Consider the following 26,460-nt stretch of genomic DNA (forward strand, 5'->3'; position numbering starts at 1 on the left):
AATACTGGTCTTCCAGCTGGGAAATGGCATTTAACCAGCGACTGCTGTAGAGAGGGCTACTGCCATGAGACCATCGTCATTCACCTGTCATCCCAATTAGCAGCTGTTTCCAATCGCCATCCTATGGGGCTGCCTACTTGAGAGTCCAGTCACAGCACTGATGGATCAAAGGCGAAACTGAAGCCCTTAGTCACTGATCCTCTGGGTGTCAATCGATACAAGACGCTACCAGGCAGACTTGACACTAGGGTTCGTACCTGGATGTCGTCATTCCCAACCCACACCACAGCAGACTGCCAGCCCTTCTTTCCAGTAACAGCCGTGCCAGAGCACAGCGCCAACATCTGAGACAAAGCCGCCGTCGCTGCCATCGCCCAGTAATTACAACAATGCAAGGTCGCCTTGCTACTGAGACGTACTGGGTGTAGCGACTGCAGGCGTTTTCACAGTGGCACACATCCACCTTGGATCGTGGATTAGTCGCCTACCCACCAGTCGCTGGACGTGGACGGGAGGCCTCTGTAGCGAACTATTGTAAATAAGTACACGAATCGACTGTCTACAAGCTATACGTGACAGGAACTGGCCGCGTCTTCCCACTGGAGAACCCCAAAACCTTACAATACCTACATTACATTACTACTATTTTATCCGTTACTTTAAAACTGTCTCAGGTTATTTGAATATCTTACGGTGCAGTGTTATTGAGAGAGAGCGTATTTGTTGCGTGTGTTCCAGTTACGCTCCCTCTGATAAATAAGAAACGAATCCAAAATTTTGTTAGAAAAAAATGGTTCAAATGGCTATGAGCACTATGGGACTCAACTTCTGAGGTCATTAGTCCCCTAGAACTTAGAACTAGTTAAATCTAACTAACCTAAGGACATCACACACATCCATGCCCGAGGCAGGATTCGAACCTGCGACCGTAGTGGTCTCGCGGTTCCAGACCGCAGCGCCTACAACCGCGCGGCCACTTCGGCCGGCTTTTGTTAGAAAATCTCTGTAGTGGGGAGGAAGGGCGTTTCTGATAGCTGCTAGTACACTGCTACGTTCGAGTTCGTTTACAGAAGAATAGGTTAATTAGAGCAGACTTTACTTCAACTGTCATAACAAACTAGATAATTTAACAAGTTACTTCGCAGTCAGGATCGAAATATTAGTGTTTTGAAGTGTGCAAAATCGCATAAGATACACTTCTGGCTCGATGGTGTACGTCTTTGATCTGCTGCGTGGATTCGATCTGAGTGTGACTCGCCTCCCTGTGTCGAAAATTAAAACAGTGGATATTACACAATACCAACAGATCTACACCTGAGTTGTCTCTACCGCACAGTAGTAACGCAGAGAAATACAATCAAAGAAATTTCTTTGATATCACGTTGGGTTTTAGTTGTTCTAACAAAAGGATGGTGTACTGGTATCCAAAATCAAAGACAATAAAGTAATGTTAGATTTTCTCTATATTCTAGACTAAAATTCGTCATTGTTAAGTCCAAAAGACTCGTGGAATGCTGAGAAGAGTATTACATATATTTAAGAATAAGTAACTAACCAAGGAAATCCAGTCCTCTGTTTATAAGAGACCGGACCTCAGTGCTTTACACGAACATCAGAACACTTCACTCTCAGCTGGTCGGAGTGGCCGAGCGGTTCTAGGCGCTACAATCTAGAACCGCGCGGCTGCTACGGTCGCAGGTTCGAATCCTGCCTCGGACATGGATGTGTGTGATGTCCTTAGGTTAGTTAGGTTTAAGTAGTTCTACGTTCTAGGGGACTGATGACCTCAGAAGTTAAGTCCCACTCCGCAATCCACCTGACGGTGTATGGCGGAGGGTACTTTGAGTACCTCTATCGGTTCTCCCTTCTATTCCAGTCTCGTATTGTCTGTTCCGTTTCAGCCGCGCTCGCGAGTGGCCGCTGTTAACTGTTGCGCTGCACTTCAGTGTTTACATCGCTGTACTCGTGCTTCGCCGAGTGCCGTCCGTCCGTTAATCTCCGTGTTCGTTACTGTTCCTTGTGATCTGATCGCTCTTTCTGGTCTTGCTGCTGCTACTTGGAATTTCGGTTGTTTAACCGAAATTGCTTCGCTGGATTAACCATGGCTACAAACCTCAGGAAGAATACTCTGGTATTTGCTTTTGACAAAGAATCCCGTCCTGTTCAGCCGACATCGCTGGAAATAGATGACTGGATTACACAGGTAATTGGTCTAAATTCTGAAACCGTTCATACCTGGCAACTGGATCAGGAAAAATACTGTGTTTTTGTCAAGTTAATCAGTGCTTCGACTGTTGATAAAGTGTTACGAAAGTGGGGCTATGAAGTAGATTTTGTGCATAGAAATGGTTATAAAAGTAAGGTTTCCATCTATAGAGCGGACATTCATTACAAAACCGTTCGTGTCTTGAATCTCCCCATTGAAATTGAAAATGATAAGATTAAGGAAGCTCTTTTAAACTACGGAGACGTTAAATCAATTGCAAATGAAAGATGGTCGCCTCGCTTTAAACTGCAGTGTTTTAACGGGGTCCGCTGTGTAGAGATGGACGTTAAGACGAATATTCCGTCTCACATAACTGTTTGTGGGTATAAGGCACAAATTGTTTATACAGGTCAGGAAGCTACATGTCATATATGTAACGAAACCGGCCACTTCAGACAGGAATGTCCGCGGCGAACTGTTGTGCTTAAAAGTAATTTGATACAGGGTCAGAAGCTTACCTTAAATGATCTGTTACCAAAGAATAGCCCGGAACAACTGGTTGAGGATGTTAACGCAGCGGGACAAGCTGATGTCTCCCTTCACGATAACAGTCAATTTCCCCCGTTAACAACAAAAGGAAACCCCGTTGCCGTTACTCGTGAAACTGAAATGCAACCGAAAAAACGACCTCTGGAGATAACTGATAGTTGTTCAGAGGACGAGCTGTATTGTCCCACTCCCTCACTTCGCAAGCAAAAACAGTGCGATGAGAAGGCAGAGGAACCTGAAGGCAAAATGCGAATGGAAACTAATGAACAGAAAGATAATACACATACGGTACCAGAAAATGAAGGGGGTGTAAGCAGCATTAATTTGCAAGAAACAACAGGTGCAGTAGCCGATTGCAAAGATCAGAATCTATCTGTTAATAAACAAATTCAGGGAGAGGATGCAAAATTGCAGTCTCCATTTGTTTCCCTCGATCAGAAAGTGAGTGAACTTAATAAAGAACGAGGAAGTGGTGGCCAAACTGAAATCACGGTCAACACCTCAGGGCAGGCGCCGGCAACCGAAATTGCTAAAGCGTCTGCTGCTGCTCCAGATAAGCCGCGAAGTAAAATACCGACGCAACCAAATGAGAATGTAGCTCGTAACCCAGGGAAGGGAAAATCCAGTAGGGGCGACCCAAGCCCAAATGTTCAGTCCGAAACGGTCGTACACGAATCACTGGAGGAAAAATCAGAAAGTTTACCAGGAAATCAGTCTGCTTGCGGTACAAGAGAAAACATCAGAAGTAGAAAAAAACGGGACAGTAACTAATAAACTGATTGAAGTGTTATTCCATGTTCAGCCTTCCGAGAAAACTGTTACAGCTTAACTGAACCCTGAACCACAGTAAACTAAATTAGTTCAACAAAACAACGACATAGTGACAGCACAATGACGCAATCGTATTCTGTCACCACTATAAACATAAATAAAATCACGACCGGTTTGAAATTATCGGCCCTTAAGGAATTTTTGTACGACTCCTGGACTGATATTGCCCTGTTACAAGAAGTTCTAATTTCGGATTTGGTAATTCCCGGTTTGGTCTGTTACATAAATGTGTCTCCCGAAACAAGTGTTGGAACAGCTATTTTGGTAAGGGAAGGGATTACAGTAAGCGAGGTGGAACGACTGGAATCCGGAAGGGGAATAGGACTAAATATCTATGATGTGACTATCATCAACTTGTACGCCCCTTCAGGAAGTTCTCATCGAGCTGACAGGGCACGTTTCTTCAAAGATGACTTGATATACTTGTTAAGGAAATCACCAAGACAGTTATTACTTGGAGGTGATTTTAATTGTGTTTTAAATCGAAAAGATCAGTTACCTAATTTTAATTTCTCAAGTGAACTAAAACAATTAGTTACTGGTTTAGAATTAAAGGATATATGGGAAATCAAATACCCCTCCACTGTTGAGTTCACTTATGTCACGGCAACATCACGTAGCAGGATTGATAGACTATATATTTCTAAAAATCTTGTAACTTCCGTGACAAAAGTAGAAACCATTCCTACGTACTTTTCAGACCATTCAAGTGTCTTAGCTTGCATAAATCTAACAAGACAGCCGGTTCGCCGATTCAAGAATCAGTTGAATTTGAATACTTCCTTGTTAGTAAATCATGATTTAGAAGATCTGATTAAAGAAACATGGGCAATATGCCTTCGAGCCCGTAGTAGATATGCCACTGCTATTGACTGGTGGGTTAAAATGGCAAAGCCAAAGTTGAGGAAAGTTCTTATTCAATACAGTGCCCAGAGCGCAAGGGAAATGAAATGCACTATAGAGTATTACTATTCCGTTTTGAGAGATCTATACGATCAAGTCTCAGCAGGTTCCTCACTTCGGATAGCAGACATAAAAAAAGTCAAAGCCAAGTTACTTAATATCAAGAGAAGTCAAATGGAAGGGTTGAAAATAAAATCGAAGGCAAATTCGGTGTCAGCAGATGAAACTACTTCTCTATATCATTTAGTGAAGCATACGAAAAACGGGAGAAGGACTTTTATTGAAGAAATTGGAACAAAACACGGTACGATTCTCAGAACCCAGCAGGATACCATGGACGAGATTTATCGCTGTTATTGCGAGCTATATTCTGTACATCAAAGAAGTGATGCTTCCTTGGAAGAATTCCTTGACATCCTAGCCCCACAGCTGACAGAAGATGACAACGAAAATTTTCTCGAGGTTGTCAGTGAAGAAGACGTGTATGAGACTCTGTGCGCCTCATCACCAAAAAAATCACCAGGACCGGATGGTCTGCCAGCAGAGTTTTACATCCGTTACTGGCCAATAGTAGGTGCGAAAATCACGGACATTGTAAATGAGGTTATTCAGGGTAAAATGATTCCGGCTGAGTTTAAGGAGAGTAAAATTGTTCTGGTGCCAAAAAATAATGGAAACAAAGATTTAAATAATTTTCGTCCAATTTCACTGCTGAATTCTGATTACAAAATTAATAGCTAGAATAATAAACAAGAGAATTTCATGCCTTACAGATAAAATTATTAGTCAACATCAGAACTGTGCGCCAGGCAGAACCATTTTTCAAAATCTAGCGGAATTCAGGGATATCATTGCAATAACTTCTGTAACAAACATAAAATGTGCTTTATTGTTTTTTAGATTTTTATAAGGCGTTCGATGTAGTAAACCATGAATATCTTCTACAGTCATTGAAGAAAATAGGTTTCAACGATAGGGTTATACAGTTGATTAAGAATATAGCAACTGGAATAAATGCTACAATAACGGTGAATTGTCAACAATCCAGGCCGATGCAAATACAACGAGGTGTTCCTCAAGGAAGTCCTCTGTCCATGTCGCTCTTCGCAATTTCGCTGGAACCTTTCCTCCGACATGTCCATGCTACATTAAAAGGCTTAACATTATCAGGAAACACAACAGTTATAAGAGCCTATGCTGACGATATAGGGGTCATTATAAGGAATAATTACGAGGTAACCACGCTAGCAACAGTGATTGATTCGTACTGTAGAGCATCTGGAGCCAATGCAAACGGAAAAAAAGTAAGATGTTAAATCTCAGAGGTTTTGATAATATCAACGTCGAGTGGGCAAAATTAGTCCGACAACATAAAACACTTGGGATCACCCTGACAGCATGCCCTATGAAAATGACGGCTTTAAATTGGAAAGTTGCAGCAGATAAAGTGCAAGGAGCCATTGTAGAGAATTTAACTCGATATATGAACCAAGTTCAAAGAACACAGTATATCAACTCATGCATCCTTGCTAAGGCTTATTATACTGCCCAGCTGTTTCCAATACCGAGAATGATAGCGAGGAGAATAATGTCCAAAATCACAAAATTTTTGTGGAGAGGTGAAGTGTTCAGAGTACCTGCTAAAGTAGCCACTTTATATCCTAAAAATGGTGGACTAGGATTAACTGATATAACGGATAAAGCCTCTGCTCTTTTTATCAAAAGGCAAGTTAATTTAATAAGAGACTCGCGAGAAAGCATAACCAGCCAACTTTTCGAGATCATTAAACCTCCAAGCCTGCTTCCCCCGATTGACGTGCAGAATATCAACAGTCGCTTACAGCACGTGAGGATTTTCTATGTTGAGTTTAGTTATGTCAGTGTCGAACTCAGGCAGTCCCGACACTTTACATCGAGAGCCATAATGCGGGAACGAAAGAAAAGCGAAGGAAGAAACAAAATAGAACGACAGTTTCCAAACATTGAGTGGACTGAGATTTGGAAAAACATTAGTTCTAATGTGCTCACGTCTAATATAAAAACGTCATGGTACAAGACAGTTAACAACATAGTTAGCACCAATGAAAGACTGCACGCAATCGGACTCTGTGAAACAAATTTATGTCAACAATGCCATCTAGCTGACACAGTAATTCATCGATATACTTGCAGTGGTCACATGAATAGTTGGAAGTGGATCCGGGAGCAAATAGCTCTGATTACAAGAACATCCCCTGAGTATATATCGCTGTCATTGATACACAGGCCTGAAGCACGCTATTTCCCAGAAGCAAAAAATAACGCTGTGTACTGGTTGCTGGGAAATTTTGTTAACTACGTCCTTAACAAATTAGGATCCGATAGCATCATAGAGTTCAAGGTACACATGCTGTGTGAGTTCCACAAAATTAGAAGCTATTCGAATCACAAGAAAAAGTTCGGTAATATGCTAAAAATTGTATTTGAAAGAATGGGCATTGGTTAATACAAAAAAGAAGACTGTGTTGACAGTGATGTATTGTAGTTACCTTAAGAATATATTTAAGATTTTACAGTATATTTATGATGTGTGCTTTCTCTACTTCAGAGAGTAGTTTCTTGAAATTTATAAGCTAATGTACAGATCTTATGTGACATTGAGATTGTGTGTCTCATAGTGCCAAACACAAAACATGAAAGGTGCATTATTGGCTTATACTAGAAATTTGGAAATAGACAATTTTTATAGAAATCTCCTTATCGATTGGTTAAAACCATAAGATTCTATCCGATAAATGTAATATTCAATGGCTGGCACATTGCCCTGTTCATTTTTGCAGTGAAAGACTGATTATATAGATCTGATCACTTCAAATACTTAGTTTCAATTAATGTCCAGAAAGTGTAGTTGGAAGGCTAGTCAACTTTATTATATATCTCCTTTCCGACATTCTCAAGTATTTATGTTTAATTTAATTCTTTCTGGTGATTTAGTCAGTAACACAATCTTCTGTTGTCTTTCCTTAATGTCAGCGCAATTAAAATGATCAAACCGTTTTGTTTCAATAACTTCATGTATGTATAACTTAGTATGTATTTGCAATGTGTAACATTGTTTTTTTTAATAAAGGTTTTATAAAAAAAAAACGGTTCTAGGCGCTACAATCTAGAACCGCGCGGCTGCTACGGTCGCAGATTCGAATCCTGCCTCGGACATGGATGTGTGTGATGTCCTTAGATTAGTTAGGTTTAAGTAGTTCTACGTTCTAGGGGACTGATGACCTCAGAAGTTAAGTCCCATAGTACTCAGAGCCGTTTTTTGAACTTCACTCAATAAAAATTTATTTACAGTAATTTCGCAGTGAATCGTCAAACAAATTTTACAAAATAATATAACTATTTATATGAACAACATTACGATAGAGTTGCGCAACAGCTGTTGCATGTCAGTATAACCATATTGGAACTCCATTTGTTACGCATAATAGAATATCTCTAATAACATGAAAAATTTACTAAAACTGAATTCACAGTGCTAACGTGAACCTCAAGAGTAATGGCACTTTTCACAGTTTACTTAACGTCTTAAAATAGTGACAAGGAAATAACGTGCACCCACTTCTGGTAAAGGAACTACTGAAATAGACTGAGTCTGTGGCTGTGCGAGCACCTTTCTGTAGAAAGTATTCACCGCCCTTCTCAAGTCAGTTTTAGGCTACACATGCCCAGCTCTTTCATTCTTTAAAATCAAACGTGGACAGGATGCAGATGTTGTGCATACGAGAAGCAGGACAGGATAGCACAAAAAAGTCGTAACTTTTCATATGGCTAGAAGAAAAATATTGTCTAACACACACATCACTGGGTGCGTGAGCACCGTATTGCACAAATGGTTCACTGTTTTCCTACGTGAGATACCAGATCCCTGAGTCGTGAGATTTCCTGGCTTGTATCTTTAGTGTCTTCCCGGCTCACGGCGGGCTCTTTAGGTGGCGACCGGCTCACTGCAGGCCGTAATACTAACGCTTCTCCAATACTATCGTCATCTGAGGACTGAACTTTCCTGGTTTTCTTCTTGAGCATTCGTTGTACGAACTCTTTGAAGCCTTCGTGGTCCTCGCACCACTTCTCCAACAAGCTGTCGGAATCATGGGTGCTGACAAGTTTCTCGACCCACCGTTTGGCACTGTTGTTGAGAGCACAGCGAAGCAGGCGCTGCCTCTCCATTTGACAGAACATCCTGCGGGTGCGCTGCCGCTCTGCCGCGCTGGCTGTATTGTCCTGTAAAAACCACGTGACGCACTCAGACGACCCACAAAAACATGGTATATGAACATTCACAATCTATACACAGTCTAGCAGAAAACGATAAATGCCAACAATCACCTTCTGTTGTACCAGCACGGCTCCAGAGCATGCCTGGCGTATGGAAAAAGAAAAATGGATATCCTGAGCAGTGCAGCCAGGCACGGATCCATGACTCAGTCCTGATGAGGGGGAGGGCGAGGAGGCGGGGGAGGAGATCCTAATTTGTTCGTGATTTACAAAACCACTTTGTTCTGTGTATCTGTCGGAGGAAGGTTGGTGGAGAAAGGGGGTGGGAGTTTGAGACTAATTCATACACTCCCTCACGATTTTTTTGCTAGTGTTCAGCATGTAGGCTATTTCCCTTTAGATTCTCCATGTCCACAGTTCCTTTCTCCCACCCTCTTCCTACAAGTACAATATGTCACTACCCCACAGTTTTAACATGCCACACATACCGAGGATTTTGAGGATGATTACAATAGACTATTTTATATATTATTGTTATCAGTTTGTTACATCATTTCTTAATACATCGGTATAGCGTATCAAGAACTGCATTTCAGAGAAACCCATTATTTGAAAATTCTTCGTGCAAAAATTTGAGACACACATGTGCAATGCAGTTCATTTAAGACCCACAGTAGCAACAAGCTTGCTCATATCAGGATTTGACTGACCACTATGAATGTGACAAGAAGCCTGCATACTGTAGGTATGAAAACATGTGAACTGGGAGAAACGCTGCTGGTTTCACTCGTTTCTAGCTACATTTCAGTCGTCCTGTTTTTATTTACTTTCTCTTTCTGTCCTGCCTAACTCAAGTTCCCTGTAGTAATGAAAATGACGGATTTGTTTTTCGCAGCAGTTACTGTCAGCCTGTGAAGGGTGGAATGACCTCCATGACTCTCCCCTTGAAAATGCGCCTGTATGGAGACGCAAGTGGCTTAGTTTTATTCTGTTTGCGCAGCGCACAGGATCATTATCATAGAATCCGATCTCCATGAAGAATAATATCCACATATTGGGAAGTCTACCACAGCTGCAATGTCGTACTGCAGTTGTGCGTACACACTATCGTAAAGATGTTGGATGTCATCTTCAGAGACAATGTTCCACGATATTGTTACTTCTGTGACAAGCAGGGCCACTGTGGGCCAGGACTGGTCCCGGGGCAGGATGTATGATTGGGCCCGATCTCCAAATACACAAATCCAAAAAATGGTTGAAATGGCTTTGAGCACTATGGGACTTAACATCTAACCTAAAGACATCACACACGTCCATGCCCGAGGCAGGATTCGAACCTGCGTCCGTTGCGGTCGCGCGGTTCCAGACTGAAGCGCCTAGAAGCGCTCGGCGACTAAGACCGGCTATACAAATCCAACTTTATTGTTATTTTAGAGCATATTTGACATGATTTAAACGTAACACAATTCTGGGAAATATTACAAATACACAAAAATACTCTTTGGGATGATATACACTGTAAATGTAATTTCTTATTAAACACCAAACATATGTTCACAAAGGCAATGTATACAATGGCAATACGTCACACGATGTATCGCCGTCGCAGTACGATTCACAGGTGCATAATCGAGCACTACGTTCGGCTGTATGTTGGTTACACTGTTTTTCTGTATTACAGAGCGTGTAAACGTTCGTGGAAATTATGCAGACTGCGACATGTCACTGCATTTGGTTTAGAAAGCGGAGGCCCGCGAAGGAATAGTGCAAACTGTTCCGACGCCGAGTAAAAGATTAACATACACGTGTATAAGGGTAACTGTTCCTAATTATACTTCCGTCGTAGAGGACACGAACATAAACACATAATGCAGTGTCTCCAAATGCTTCATTTTCTGTACAAAAGCCAGTGGTCATTCTTAGATTGTTTTATGCTTTTGTTTCAGATGCTATTTTTATCGTAGAAACAATGAACTGCTGAAGTTAGTTTGAAATAAGTCACAGAATATCTTCTATGATATTTGTTTACTTAGTTTCGGGCATTGCTGGCCGTTGCGGCCGTGCGGTTCTAGGCGCTACAGTCTGGAACCGAGCGACCGCTACGGTCGCAGGTTCCAATCCTGCCTCGGGCATGGATGTGTGTGATGTCCTTAGGTTAGTTAGGTTTAAGTAGTTCTAAGTTCTAGGAGACTGATGACCTCATAAGCTAAGTCCCATAGTGCTCAGAGCCAATTGAACCATTTGAACCAGTTTCAGGTATTAAAATTCATGACATTGTTTGTCTACGAAAGTGTGGAGAAACTGGCTTCCTAATTAAATAACTACCACTGAAAGTTAAATGTTCATCCTTCAGCACGTAATTTATTCGGAGCACATTTTATGCATTCACATTTCTGATTTCCACACACATTTTCAGGCAGAATAACAATAGATTGCGGTGGCTATGAATTTATGCACTGATGAATTTATGAACGGATATGCAATTCTCTTCACATTTAAATACACTGACGAAAAAGGCCGCATCACCAAGAAATAACTAATGCAGCGTAACGAAATTTCGAGAATACATTTATCTAAGTAATATATGTAAGTGATTAACATTCCAATATCACAGGCTACTGTAAGCGCGACACAAGTCATTACAAATGTGAAATACAGAACATCCTGCGGGGGCGCTGCCGCTCTGCCGTGCTGGCTATCTTGTCCTGTAAAAACCACATGACGCACTCAGACGACCCACAAAAACATGGTATATGAACATTCACAATCTATACACAGTCTAGAAGAAAACGATAAATGCCAACAATCACCTTCTGTTGTACCAGCACGGCTCCAGAGCATGCGTGGCGTATGGAAAAAGAAAAATGGATATCCTGAGCAGTGCAGACTGGCACGGATCCATGACTCAGTCCTGATGAGGGGGAAGGCGAGGAGGCGGGGGGGGGGGGGGCGGAGATCATAATTTGTTCGTGGTTTACAAAACCACTTTATGTTCCGCGTCTCTGTCGGAGGAAGGTTGGTGGAGAAAGGGGGGTGGGGGTTTGAGACTAATTCATACACTCCCTGATGACCTCAGCAGTTAAGTCCCAAAGTGCTCAGAGCCATTTTGTCATACGAAATCTGCAGGTATAGGACCAGTGTATCTACCACGCAGGCAGGTAGGATGAGGCCAGTTGAGGGCCTGAAACCAAACTCACACATGGCCATCAATGGCACCGAGGTCGAACCAGCTTTCGTTAGGAAACAATAGATCTCTACCATGCCCTCCAAACAGCTCTCGCTTGACGCCACTAAAGTCGCAAATGGCGGTGGTTTTGGGTCAGTGGAATGCACGCTACAGGGCGTTTGGCTTAGAGCTGTCATTTTATTAACCAGTTTGTAAGAGTTGTGTCACTGTTGTGCCACCAGCTGCTACGATTGCTTCTGGAGATTCAATACGATGCGCCAGAGCTATACGCTCAACACGATGATCTTTCCTTTCGATAGTGCCACGTTGCCGTCGGGAGCCCGGTCTTCTTGGGACCGTACATTCTCTTGACCACCGCTGCTAGCTATCATTTACAGTGGCTAAATTCCTGCAAATTCTTTCTGCAGTATCGCAGAAGGAACATACAGCTTCTCGCAGTCCTAATGCACGATCTTTTTCTAACTCAGTCTTTGTCACCTTAAGGGCAATCTTGACTGACGTCATCTCACCACGTCCAATCTCAATAGTAACTAACGCTCACGATCGTTACAGCGTGTATTTAAGGCAAACGTGATTTGCATCCTCATAGTGACGCAGCTAGCGCCAATCTTAAGCGACTGCCGCGAGATCTCAGTTACATCATTTTTCAGATGTAGAAACATGCCTACCAACTGTCGCTTATGTCACACTACTCCTCCTTGGCGTGACGATTTTTTTCCGTCTGTGTGTAACAATTTCGTAAAAAATAAACTTATAGCACACTTGCCTGTTGCGCCACTGCTAAGATTGCGATCTCAATTCTGCACTCTTATTGCAATGAAGTACTTCCAGCACCTTTACTACAATATGCCGTTTCCCTCATCCCAGTAAAAATTCAACACGATGCATTACTGAGCATTGGTTTATTAAAAAAAAACATTGAATTTGTTGTTCTCCATTATTTCAGAAAATTATTAATAGTTATTATTTCATAATGTTCCCGGAGCCTTATATGATTAACTCTTCACTGGTATATGATAGTCTTCACTATACGATATTTCGGCGATCCATCTGGCCGCCATCTTCAGGTGCGATCGCTGAGTACACAATCACGCTGGAACTGAATTACCATTATTTTTAATTCCTTTATTGAATCTCGATTCCCCCCTAAGGGGGTGGGCTGGCAGCAGCTTAGTACGCTGCCCTGCAACCTACAGACTTTTTAAAACGTAAGAAGAAGATAAGAAACAATAAAAGGAGTCGATAAAAAGGTGACTTACATTGTAAAACGGTGACTTAAATTGTAAAACGGCGGAAAATTGTGGAAAATTAAAACATTAAACAAAGGATTGGCAATGCTAATAAAATACACAGGAAGCAGACAGGTAAAATAGTAGACAGACAATTAAAAAACATGGCGACAGTCTGGTTTCTGTTCGCAAGGTATATAAAAATCACACCCAGCGACAGTATGATTTCCGTTCGCAACACTTCGGAAAAGACACACAACACTGAACACTCACTGTAAACACTGCACTAAAATGTCGGCACAAATATGACACACCATAGCCAAGGGCAGATGGGGGGGGGGGGGGGGGACCTGAACAGATGAGGGGGGGAAAACAAGGAGGGAGGAGTTGGTTGCTTGCAGTTGTTGACACATCTGATGTATTGGATTTTGCCGAAATCACGTTGAATCTTTCACAGTTGTGTCTCAGCAAAATCAGTGTTAGTGCGAAATTATGCTGTTAACTTCTTGTTTTCTTTTTACTTCACCATGAGTGTCGTGAAAAAACGTAAATTTAATGATGATTATATCAAATACGGTTTTGCTTCTATACAAAAAATGGTGTTGACCAGCCGCACTGTGTTATTTGCTATGAGGTATTGAGCAAGGATTCCATGAGACCTCGTCTAGAACGCCATTGTGGGCAAAGCATGGTGCATTGAAAGAGAAGCCGAAGGAATTTTTTGCTGCAAAATGTGATAATTTGAAACGGATGAAGTTGGACACTGCTGGATCCTTCGCTCAGACATCAGAAAAGGTACTCGAAGCCTCATATGAGTTATCGCTACTTATTTCAAGGACCAAGAAAAGTCATATTATTCGAGAGACACTAGTCAAACCCTGTTTATTGAAAGCTGCTGATATTGTTCTCTGGTCAGAAAGCAAACAAATACACTCCTGGAAATGGAAAAAAGAACACATTGACACCGGTGTGTCAGACCCACCATACTTGCTCCGGACACTGCGAGAGGGCTGTACAAGCAATGATCACACGCACGGCACAGCGGACACACCAGGAACCGCGGTGTTGGCCGTCGAATGGCGCTAGCTGCGCAGCATTTGTGCACCGCCGCCGTCAGTGTCAGCCAGTTTGCCGTGGCATACGGAGCTCCATCGCAGTCTTCAACACTGGTAGCATGCCGCGACAGCGTGGACGTGAACCGTATGTGCAGTTGACGGACTTTGAGCGAGGGCGTATAGTGGGCATGCGGGAGGCCGGGTGGACGTACCGCCGAATTGCTTAACACGTGGGGCGTGAGGTCTCCACAGTACATCGATGTTGTCGCCAGTGGTCGGCGGAAGGTGCACGTGCCCGTCGACCTGGGACCGGACCGCAGCGACGCACGGATGCACGCCAAGACCGTAGGATCCTACGCAGTGCCGTAGGGGACCGCACCGCCACTTCCCAGCAAATTAGGGACACTGTTGCTCCTGGGGTATCGGCGAGGACCATTCGCAACCGTCTCCATGAAGCTGGGCTACGGTCCCGCACACCGTTAGGCCGTCTTCCGCTCACGCCCCAACATCGTGCAGCCCGCCTCCAGTGGTGTCGCGACAGGCGTGAATCGAGGGACGAATGGAGACGTGTCGTCTTCAGCGATGAGAGTCGCTTCTGCCTTGGTGCCAATGATGGTCGTATGCGTGTTTGGCGCCGTGCAGGTGAGCGCCACAATCAGGACTGCATACGACCGAGGCACACAGGGCCAACATCCGGCATCATGGTGTGGGGAGCGATCTCCTACACTGGCCGTACACCACTGGTGATCGTCTAGGGGACACTGAATAGTGCACGGTACATCCAAACCGTCATCGAACCCATCGTTCTACCATTCCTAGACCGGCAAGGGAACTTGCTGTTCCAACAGGACAATGCACGTCCGCATGTATCCCGTGCCACCCAACGTGCTCTAGAAGGTGTAAGTCAACTACCCTGGCCAGCAAGATCTCCGGATCTGTCCCCCATTGAGCATGTTTGGGACTGGATGAAGCGTCGTCTCACGCGGTCTGCACGTCCAGCACGAACGCTGGCCCAACTGAGGCGCCAGGTGGAAATGGCATGGCAAGCCGTTCCACAGGACTACATCCAGCATCTCTACGTTCGTCTCCATGGGAGAATACCAGCCTGCATTGCTGCGAAAGGTGGATATACACTGTACTAGTGCCGACATTGTGCATGCTCTGTTGCCTGTGTCTATGTTCCTGTGGTTCTGTCAGTGTGATCATGTGATGTATCTGACCCCAGGAATGTGTCAAAGTTTCCCCTTCCTGGGACAATGAATTCACGGTGTTCTTATTTCAATTTCCAGGAGTGTAGTTTCACAAATACCGCTTTCCGACAATAGTGTGAAACGTCGGATTGATGATATGGCCGAAGACATACAAAATCCATTAGTTACGGCCGTCAAACAGTCGCAATTTTTCGCAATACAGTTAGACGAGAGTACCGACGTTGCGAATTGTTGCCAACTGCTAGCTTTCGTTCGCTGTATAGAAAATGAAGCATTTAAAGAAGAGTTGCTGTTTTCTACAGAGTTAAAGACAACGTCAAAAGCAAATGATATAATGGCAGCCGTCTCTGAATTCTTTTGTAAAAATGAGTTATCATGGCAGAAACTGATAGGCGTATGCACAGACAGCGCCCCATCAATGCTTGGATGTCGCTCAGGATTCGTGCAGATGGTCAGAGAAAAAAACCCTAGTGTTACTGCTCTCCACTGTGTAATACACCGTCAAGCATTGGCAGCTAAGACACTTCCAAAGGAACTCAATGATGTCTTGAAATTGTGCATCAAAATCGTGAATCATTAAAAAGAGTGCGTTAAATTCCAGGTTATTTACGGCTCTTTGTGAAGACTTGGGAGCAGAGTATAAAACAATTTTATTTTATACAGAAGTACGCTGGCTCTCAAAAGGAAATATGCTAGGAAGATTATTTGAACTTCGAAGCGAAGTGATGCAGTTTTTGGAAACTGACAAACAAACTGAATTGTATGTGGAATTTAGAAAGCCCGGTGTTCATGTTGCATTGGCTTATCTGTCAGATATTTTCGAATCTTTAAACATATTGAATTTGAAATTACAAGGTGGAGAGTCAAACATAATTTTTCATCGGGATGCCATCAAAACGTTTACTGATAAGTTGCAACTATGGAAACGTAAAATTTTAGCCTGCAATTATTCCTGCTTTCCCAGATTGTTTGGAATCCTGGAAGAAGCCCGATTTCACAACGATTTTAAGGATACTGATACTAAGAGTAAAATATTGAACCATTTGCAGCCCCTCATTGATGAATTCGAACGATACTTCCCTAACAGTTGTGATGATAAAATATATTATAGGTTAGCGACGGATCCATTACACGTTGACGTGGATGTGTTGCCAGACAGACTACAAGAGGATGTATTAGAAATTAAAAATGATTCTGCAGCGAAGTATCACTTTGAGAAGATGAATAAGCCTTTATTTTGGGTGAAATATCTCACGGTGTATCCCAGCACAGCAGAACGAGCACTGAAACTGTATTTACCATTTTCAAGCACTTATTTGTGCGAAAGAGCATTTTCAGCGGTAGTGGCGATAAAAAATAAGCTTAGAAGCAAAACTCAGTATTGTCAATGATTTACGTTGCGCAGTTTCTACTATTCAGCCAAGAATTCAAAACCTTGTAAAAAATATGCAAGCTGATCCTTCACATTGATTTACTTGTTTGTTTCTTGCCATTTCGTGCCATATCTGTGTGGAAATAATATTTTTATAATAAATACGCCACATTATAAGGGAACTTATTTTTCTCCTAACTATCCTTACATGTAGGTAATACTGTAAAATTATAAAAAACTATTTCGAAGAAACAATATAAAATAAACATAGTGAATCTGATTTAAATATAAATACTGCTTGTGATCCTTATGGATTCTGATGTTACGTGTGGTATGTTATTTCAACTAATAATAGTATTTCTTCTGGATGAAGACACAGCGAAAGTTTATCTTAGATACGACAAGTAGTCCTACAGGTGAAGAAATGGTGTGCAGCAAGGGAATGTAATCAAGGTAAGGAAGTTTTATTCATATTATTGAAGTTCTGTGTAGTCTGCAAAATTATTTCGTAAAACTTATTTTTTATTTTTTGTCTGGTTCTGGGAACTGGGCCTTTGTCGCCGTTCGGTAACTGTCGTCGTTGACATAAGTGCCAACCTATGCGCAATGACAATGGGGAGCGCTATAGGTGTACAAATTAGTGATGTTCGTTAACACCGTGACTGAGTGACTATTTTTGATAATGAGTGAAAGTAATAAGCTACACTCAACTTAAAATAATGGTCCGCATCCAGTAATCTGCAAAGGTCGCAAATATTTTTCCTTGTTTACCAAGGACTTTCTTTATTTTAGGAGTGACTTATAATCACTAGACTAGACTGATGACGTAATAACTGCGACTCGATACATTAACAGCCACCATGTTACATGACGTCAGCATCACAAATTTTTCAATAGTTTCTTGTAAATTAATAAAAATCTCTATATTTTTAGGGTGGGGGGCACGGAAGTTTTCTTTTCGGCAGAAGGGGGGCGTGACAAACAAAAGTTTGGGAACCTCTGTCATAGAGGATCCGCGTGGGGGACGGGAGGCGTATACGGAAGGCGAGGCGGAGTGCATGACGCTCAAGGATCTGGAGGGACTTACAGAATTTGGGGGGCTGAATTACCATTAGAAACGGCGGCTCCTTTATACCCCAGGTCCGGGCCACTGGGCCTGCGCGAGAAGCGGAAGAGCTGCCCCCCTGCGAAGCGAAGAAATACAGCGCCGCCGGCGGTAGAAACTGGCGAAAGTGATAAATCGCAAATTCAGATTTAGCGGGTTGAAAACCAGACCGTCGTCGTTTTGTATCAGATAAAACAGGGTTCAAAAAAAATGGTTCAAATGGCTCTGAGCACTATGGAACTCAACTGCTGTGGTCATAAGTCCCCTAGAACTTAGAACTACTTAAACCTAACTAACCTAAGGACATCACACACATCCATGCCCGAGGCAGGATTCGAACCTGCGACCGTAGCGGACGTGCGGTTCCAGACTATAGCGCCTTTAACCGCTCGGCCACTGCGGCCGGCAAACAGGGTTCCATATCTTGCTTAAATGAATACCTTTATCTCTATTACTCATGTCATCAGATAATCGTATTTCGATGTATTCCTTGAGCACACAATCACAGTAACGATAAGCCGGAGCAAAATGGTACCTTGGGACATGGCGTATACTATAAACCGACACATACGGACCGCTATCTTCATTCTACGAGCTGTCGTCCACCGCACCAGCGCATAGAAGTTCTACGTACATTGGTCAAGAGAGCTTACACCATTTCTGATTCCGAAAATTTGACACAGTAACTGGATCATTTTAAGGCTGACATCAATCTCAACAGATATACCGATTATCACATTAATCGTGCTTTTCACTTTGGATCATCAAGAGAACCAGCGCCGGATAGTAGTAAATCGGTTGCTTTTCTAACCTTTGCTGGAAGTATTTCTTCAAAAATTTCTATAATTCTCAGGAAATGATATTAAAAGTGTTATTTTGCCTTTGGCCAAGACTAGAGCCCTGTTTGGATCTGTTAATGATGATTTGGGATTGAGAAAGCTGGAGTTTATAAAATTCCCTGTTATTGTGGAAAAGTCCTATATTGGACAGACTATTCGCACTGTTCATGACCAATGTGTGGACCATCAGCGTCACATCCGTTTGTTCCAACCTGAAAACTCTGCCGTCGCCGAACATTGTCTCAATGAAGGGCATAACATGTCGTTTAAAGAGATGCAAATCATTGCTCCGGCTTCTCGTTACTTGGATTGTGTGCTCAAGGAATCCATCGAAATAAGATTATCTGATGAAATTATTAATAGAGATAAAGGTTTTCCTTTAAGAAAGATATGAAACCCTATTTTATCTGATATAAAGCAACAACGGTCTGGTATTCGACCCGCTACATCTGAATTTGTGATTTATCACTTTCGCCAGTTTCTACCGCCGGCGGCGCTGCAATTCTTCGCTTCGCAGGGGGCAGCTCTTCCGCTTCTAGCGCAGGCGCAGTGGCCTGAACCTAAGGTATAAAGAAGCCGCCGTTTCTGATGTTCATTCCCATCTGCTCCTATTCCTCGAACATATCCGCATCCTCTACACCTCCCGCCGTCTTGAACCCCCTCACCCCCTGGTTGCTCCTCTCCTCTCCCATCCCCGCCCCCTGCCACGTCTTCACCGTTGTGTCCCCCTACCCTCCATCTCTACACCCTACATCTCCTTTCCCAAGGTGGCTTCCATCAACTCCCCCTCCCAGACGATGCCCTCTCTCCCTCCATTTATCCTTCCTATCAACTCTGATCCTCACTCCCCCTCCTTTCCTCTGTCCTTTCCCAGGGCTCCCTCTTCCCCCCCCCCCCCTTCCGTCCTGTTTTCTTTCCACTAAACCTCTCCCTACCTCCCTTCTCCCCCCCCAAGTCCTTTTGTATTCCCCTCCTCTGCCTACCCCACTCCCTGTCGCGTCTGCCCCCCACCCCTCTTATGGGTCCTCATCCTCCATCAGCTCCTTTCCCGGTTCCCCCCTTCGCTTTTACTCTCCTTTCCCCCCTTTTTTGTTTTCCCATCTTCTGTCCAGTTTCCCCCCGCCTGCTCTCGACTGTGGTATGTCACATTTGCCAACATTTTAGTGCAGTGTTCCAGTGACAATTCAGTGTTGTTTGTCTTTCTCGTGTTGCGAACAGAAACCATGCTGTCGCTAGGTGTGAATTTTATGTCTTTTGCGAACAGAATCCAGACTGTCGCCGTGTTTTTTAATTGTCTGTCTATTGTTTTCCCTGTCTGCTTCGTATGTATTTTATTAGCATCATCATCCCTCTGTTGTTTGTTTTAAGTTCCACGATTTCTTTTTGCCATGTTACTCTTTAAGTCTCCGATTTTATCGCCTGTTTTATTATTATTTATTCTCTTGATCTTTCTCACAAAGTCTGTAGGCTGAAGAGCGGCATACTAAGCTGCTGCCAGCCCGCCCCCTTCAGGGGGGAATTGAAATTCAATAAAGAAAAAATAAAGAAAGAAAAAAAAAGAGATGTTCATTCCCCCCACCTCATCCCCCTTTCTCTCCCCTCCTCCTCCTCGCCTCCTTCCCCTTCTTCCCATTTCCTTATGTTACTCGCCGATAAGTTTCATGTCTCACCAACTTGATCATCAATCGTCTCTGCGTAACTACATAAAAACCCAAATGTCTCGTTTATAATCTTCACTGGTTCACAGGTTTTCCAATTAGACTCTAAATTGTCAATTATGACGTAAAAAGCTTTTAGCTTGAACAAATCTTCTAAATTTATATCTGCCACTTCATACATGGTTTTGTCACGAAATGATTCCCTCTTCTTAGTGCGGACCTCCGTAAGTTTAGGGTAGATTAAATGCACTGGCAAAAACTTCAGATTCAGGGAGAGCAGTGTCCCAGTCGTCGCGAAGATATTTTCAGTTATTTAACAAGGTGTTAAGGTGTATTACTCAGTGGTAGTATTTCGAGCCTGCAGTTATTTTATTCTATAGTAAATTTGTACCAACAATTTTAGCCAAACTGTTGCCATGATTAAACACTTAGAGATCTTCAATAATCCAAAGAAACCTGTAACACAGAACGTGTTTCGGCTGTCAAATTTAGCTTAACTTATTGGGGTTTCAGCAGCTGCAGCAATCTTATCCAAGTCAGCCGCATTTGGTCTTACAGCACCAACCCGTCCAGTGGGAACCAGACATGGCGTATGAAGAACGTCCAACACACTGTTTCAGAATATCCCGTTGTTGTGGATGTGGTCTGCAGATGAATGGGTCGTATGTGCACGTATCATAAGGCGATGACAAGCACATAGAGGGAATTTTGCAAGAGGATTCCACTGAAGAAAACGTGTCTGAGCTCCTTTATAACACCATCTCACATTCTTGTCTGCAGCATTCACTGATAGCAATTGAGTGTTTTACAAGTATTGATCGAATTAAATGTGCAATAGCAGCTCCCGTTTCCTGGTTGCCATCTCCGAATTCCAAAGTCGTTCATTTATTGCCGGCCGGGGTGGCCGAGCGGTTCTAGGCGCTACAGTCTGGAACCGCGCGACCGCTACGTCGCAGGTTCGAATCCTGCCTCGGGCATGGATGTGTGTGATGTCCTTTGGTTAGTTAGGTTTAAGTAGTTCTAAGTTCTAGGGGGCTGATGACCTCAGAAGCTAAGTCCCATAGTGCTCAGAGCCATTTGAACTATCTTCCAGTTTCCATATGCTGCTATACTCTCTAGTTTTTGGTTAATAAGAAACACCACCTCTGTCTTTGACGTCAACCATCCTGTGTTTTGTGGGAGCAGCATAGATTACAAAATGCTATGTACTGCTTTCTGTGAGAGCCAATGAATCTAAACTTTTATTGTCTGTTTAGCACCTCGCGCGGTCCTCACTCATGGTGGAATAAGAAAATGTATGGCGGTGTAAAAAATCTGTAGTCACACACTTTCAATACAGCAGAAAAAATGTATCTGTTTGTGAAAGAAGAACACAGGAACCCTCTCTTGTAATTGATGGCGATAAAACTTTGCACTCGTCTCTTCAAGCGACTTCGAACACTGGCCACCTGCTCCAATGGACCAATGCCTGTATATTTAATAGTATCGTCACATATGCTTGATATCAGCACGCAGATAGTTTTTGCTTATGATATATCTGAGGAGCGGGATGCAGTAAGATCTTTCGAGTTCTCTGCCAGGTGAAGTTAGTAAAATTTATATAGTTCGTGGTTTTTCTCTGCTGGAGGTACAAAATAACGAGAACGGAGAAAATTTTAGGATGACAGACATGAATGCACCCTAAGAGACGCAGATCTCCTTCCGACTGCAGTACTTTTACGTAGTTTGGAAATGAACCGCAGTGCTGTAGCAAATTCCTCGTCCTCCTTTCAGTTCCCGTATAATGTGAAGCACTGCTCATTTTCCCAATACGAAACACCACCGTAACTGGTATTACTGTATTTTCTACTACTTCGTGTTGCAGGAGAAAGTTTCGTTTGGCGGTGGTTCAAAAAAAAAAATGGTTCAAATGGTTCTGAGCACTATGCGACTTAACTTCTGCGGTCATCAGTCGCCTAGAACTTAGAACTAAGTAAACCTAACAAACCTAAGGACATCACACACATCCATGCCCGAGGCAGGATTCGAACCTGTGACCGTAGCGGTTTGGCGGTGATTTTACCATTGTACATGGCTGGCAGAGCTATCACATGTTCCCATTTCCACACAGTGGGCAGAAAACGTTCCTGGCGCATTAACTCAGCTTACCCTGTTTATCCATGGGATGCAGGAAGTGGTAGATACTTCCACACTGTTCAGACTTAAATTGGATTGATCACGCGGACAAAGCTGAAGCAGGGGGGGGGGGGGGGGGGGGGGGGAGGTCCCAAACCGCACTTCATTCCATTCCTTGGGGCTTACAGTTATTAAGTCATGGGAAGCGGGGATTGCAGTTGCAGGCATGTGCGCTACCAAAGTGGGGGAGCCCTGTCAGCCGCAAACTGATTAAAGGATTTGCATCAATATATTATTGACACTGATTTAAATTTGGTGGTGTTACATCTTTCTTCTTCAGCACAGAGAGAGTCTTTTCCAGCCAATTTTTTCTGTGAGGGGCAGGGTGGCAGGGGGCGAGGGGGAACAAAAAAGTAAGTTAGTCTGATAGCTGGTAGCAAATTTCGAACGAAGCCAACGTCCAGTATCACGCATTCCTCTGCGGGCGACCGACCCCTCCCAGTCCAGTCCTCGGGGCTCAAAGGGTTGCCCGCGTTCCAGTGGATGTGGCAAGCTGCGACGCGCACGGGAATACACGAAGTGGCCGGAACATCTGCCTGCGATCGGTGCAATCACGCTATCGAAAAAATTTTAACAGTGTAATTACGTGTGGTGAGTTATGTTGACGTCGATTTCGTGACGTTATTCCTTGCGGGATAATAAGAAAACCTATATATTTAATCACTTCTTTTCTATGTATTTTACAAGACCTGCACCTTCCAAAACAGCAGAGAATGATGAGCTTTCCCTACCATATAAAAGATTGATCCAACCCCTGCGAATTGAATTTTATAAAAAGTTTATCCTTTACTATGTAACTGACATCGATTTTAATTTCCTGTTGTGAGATCTTTCTTCTCCAGCACAGACTGAGTCGTTTTCCCACTAATTTGCAGATGGGGGATGGGAGGGAAATGGGAGTGGGTGGGGAGAGCTGGGATATTTCCAAAGGTCAAGGGGTTAATTAGTTTAGTGATTTAATGAATTAGTCAATTTGATATAAAAGGTGTGCTTGTATTGGCGAGGGGATTCCTCAGAGAGGGAGGAGGACGATGCGGAGGACGATGTAAGTGCAACGATGTATGCAACTTACCATCAGGGACGCATCATACACAGACATCCTGATGGCTACGACGACGATTTTGTACATGGTGAACATTGATGAAAACGACAAATTTTAGGGACGGATTTCTGACTGGAAATGAATGGAAAAAGGTCCTATGAAAATGTATCCGGAAATGCATCGTTGCCATGCTAGATGGCGCCGACGAATGGAAGTTCCTCTGACCACGTGTCGTGTGTTCCCTGCATGTTGCTGGCTTTGAGATTGACGCAGCGTACTGTAAGCAGCAGAATGGTCCGATATTCATGTCGGGAACGAGCAGACATGGTGTTTGTGTACGGCCAAGCAGATAGAAATAGTCGAGAAGCAGAGCAGGCATACCAAAACAAGAACCTTCACAGACGCCAACCACGTCACCCAACATTTCACCCTATTTTTGGCGATTGTGTAATCATGGGTTGTTTCAGACCTATGAACGTGCAGGGCGGCGGCAGAGCGACCGTACAGCAGACTTGGAGGACCGGATTGGGCCTCTCGACCGTTTTCATCTGCTTGTCTGTACACAAATAACATCTCGGTTTGTTTCCGACATGAACATAAATCATTCTGCTGCTTACAGTACGCTGTTTTAATCTCACCGCCTGCAACAAACAAGGAAGATACGGCTCGTGGTCAAAGGAACTTTCATTCGTCAGCTCCAATACTATGGCAACGATGTATTCCCAGACAAGTTCATATGAACTTTATTTCCTCTATTTCCAGTCAGGAATCCGTCACTGCAGTTTGTCGGTTTTATTAATGTTCACACTGCATGTATACATTGGTTGTAGGCTTAATGCTGTCTACGATGGGCAACTGACAACAAAAAAGTGCAGCGAGAGGACACAAGACAAGTTCCCCAGAACTCTTCTACTCTGCGTTTGTGGAGTCTGGCAGGTGCTTTCTCGAGCACAAATGCGACAGCACATTCGTGTCATGGAGTCTTTGTCAGAGAGTGGTTTTGAAACCACTGAATATGATGGTTACAATAATTCCAGTGACTCGTAAAGCTTTAGCCAGTTACAGTACGCGACATTCTTCTGTGACCCCAGTGTGTTTGAATCTTCTTCCCAGCTAAGGTGATTTTCTGTTATGTATCGACAGTAGAGACTGTCACATACATCTCTGAACGTGCTGTTTCACACGACCAGGCAACTTTGTACGCGAAATCTCTTTGACAATCTAAAATCAAAACTCTCTTTTCCAGTAGTTAATGCCTTTCCTGCGACCCGTCTTGTCCAGGTATTGTACATATTAGAGCACGTAGTACACCTTCGACAAGGGAGGAAGGGTGATTACAGTTTCACCTCCCGCCGTCAACGACGTCATTAGAGAAGGAGCACAACCTCCGATTAGGTAGCGATGGGAAGGTAAATCGGCCGTGCCCTTTGCAAAGGAATATTTCCGAATTTTTCCATAAGCGATTTAAGGAAGTCACGAGAAACCTATATCTGGATTGCAGGACTGGGATTTAAACGGTCGTCCTAAATGCGAGTCGAAGTTGCTAATCACTGTGCCACCTAGCTCTGTCACATTATGCATGAACGTTATCGTCTGCTTGACTCTGTATTTGGCTATCCTGCGGTGGCAACCTTGCCCATGTGCAGATGTCGATTTGAAACATTACGAGTGATTTTGGAAGTGTCAAATGTTTTGTCGAAGTTGCTTAGGAAATGCAAGCCTACGTAGCCGGTAGTCAATAATAAAACGTCCAGTGACATTAATGTGACCAACTGTCTAACGCATGAATAGCCACCTTCTGTAGCGTGGACCACTGCGAGACGTGCAGGAAGGGAGTCTTAGTTTCGGGAAGGTACGGACAGGGATGTGGAGCTAAGCCTACTCAGTGTAACGGCCAGCTGCGTTCGGTTTGTTGGTTGAGGATCTGTGGTGTGTACAGCCAGATCGAGGTGGTCCCAAAGATTCTCGATTGGGCTTAAATTCGAGGGGTCTGGCAGCTAGTGGTGTATGACAAACTCATCGTGGAGCTCTACAAAACACGCACATACAATGCGAGGTGTGACACGCTGCACTGTCCTGTTGCTAGATGGCATTGTGCCGAGGAACAACGAACTGCATGTAGGGGTGGACATGATCCATGGGACAGATACGTACTTGCGTTTATCTATTGTGTCTTCCAAAATGACGTGGTCGCCCAGGGAATGCCACGCCTCTGCCCCGGTTTTGGATAGCGCCATTTTTCCATGCACTGTATACTTTAGCCACAGAGGCATGCGAATAGCTGTTTCAGAAATGTTTCCGCCTTTGGCCCGAAAACCAATGACCATGGCCTGTTGGACATCAGATAAATCGCTCCATTTCTGCTTTACGACAATGACTGCACTGTCTTCCGCGTTCCGCCGACAGGTTTTTTATACCCTCCACTGATGGTTCAGCCACCTGCTTTCTTAGAGTGTTTATCGAACGTTGATTTCGAACATAGGCGGTGGTCACATTAATGTGACTGGACCGTGTATAAGCGCGCCATAGAGCGAGATACACACGGGATAAATGGAAAGAAAACTTTCGTAGCTCGATTAGGAGCTTAAGTTTCTCCGGGAACTGCAATTTTTTTTAGTAAAAAACAGCGTTTATTATTTCAGTTCCACCTTCTACTTCACAGGGACACTTGGTGCGAATACCCAAAAAAAAAAAAAAAATAGCGATCGCAGAGCTTCAATTGGTCTGCGACAAGAAGGTAAGGCATGGTAACAATGGAACCGTGGTGTAAGCTGCTGGTACTGCGTATTCAAAGGATCCATAAAGCACAGTTTTTCAGGAAATCTAACTAACGGGAGACATATG

The sequence above is a fragment of the Schistocerca cancellata genome, chromosome 4 (assembly GCF_023864275.1).
Source record: "Schistocerca cancellata isolate TAMUIC-IGC-003103 chromosome 4, iqSchCanc2.1, whole genome shotgun sequence".
In the NCBI taxonomy this organism is placed as follows: domain Eukaryota; kingdom Metazoa; phylum Arthropoda; class Insecta; order Orthoptera; family Acrididae; genus Schistocerca; species Schistocerca cancellata.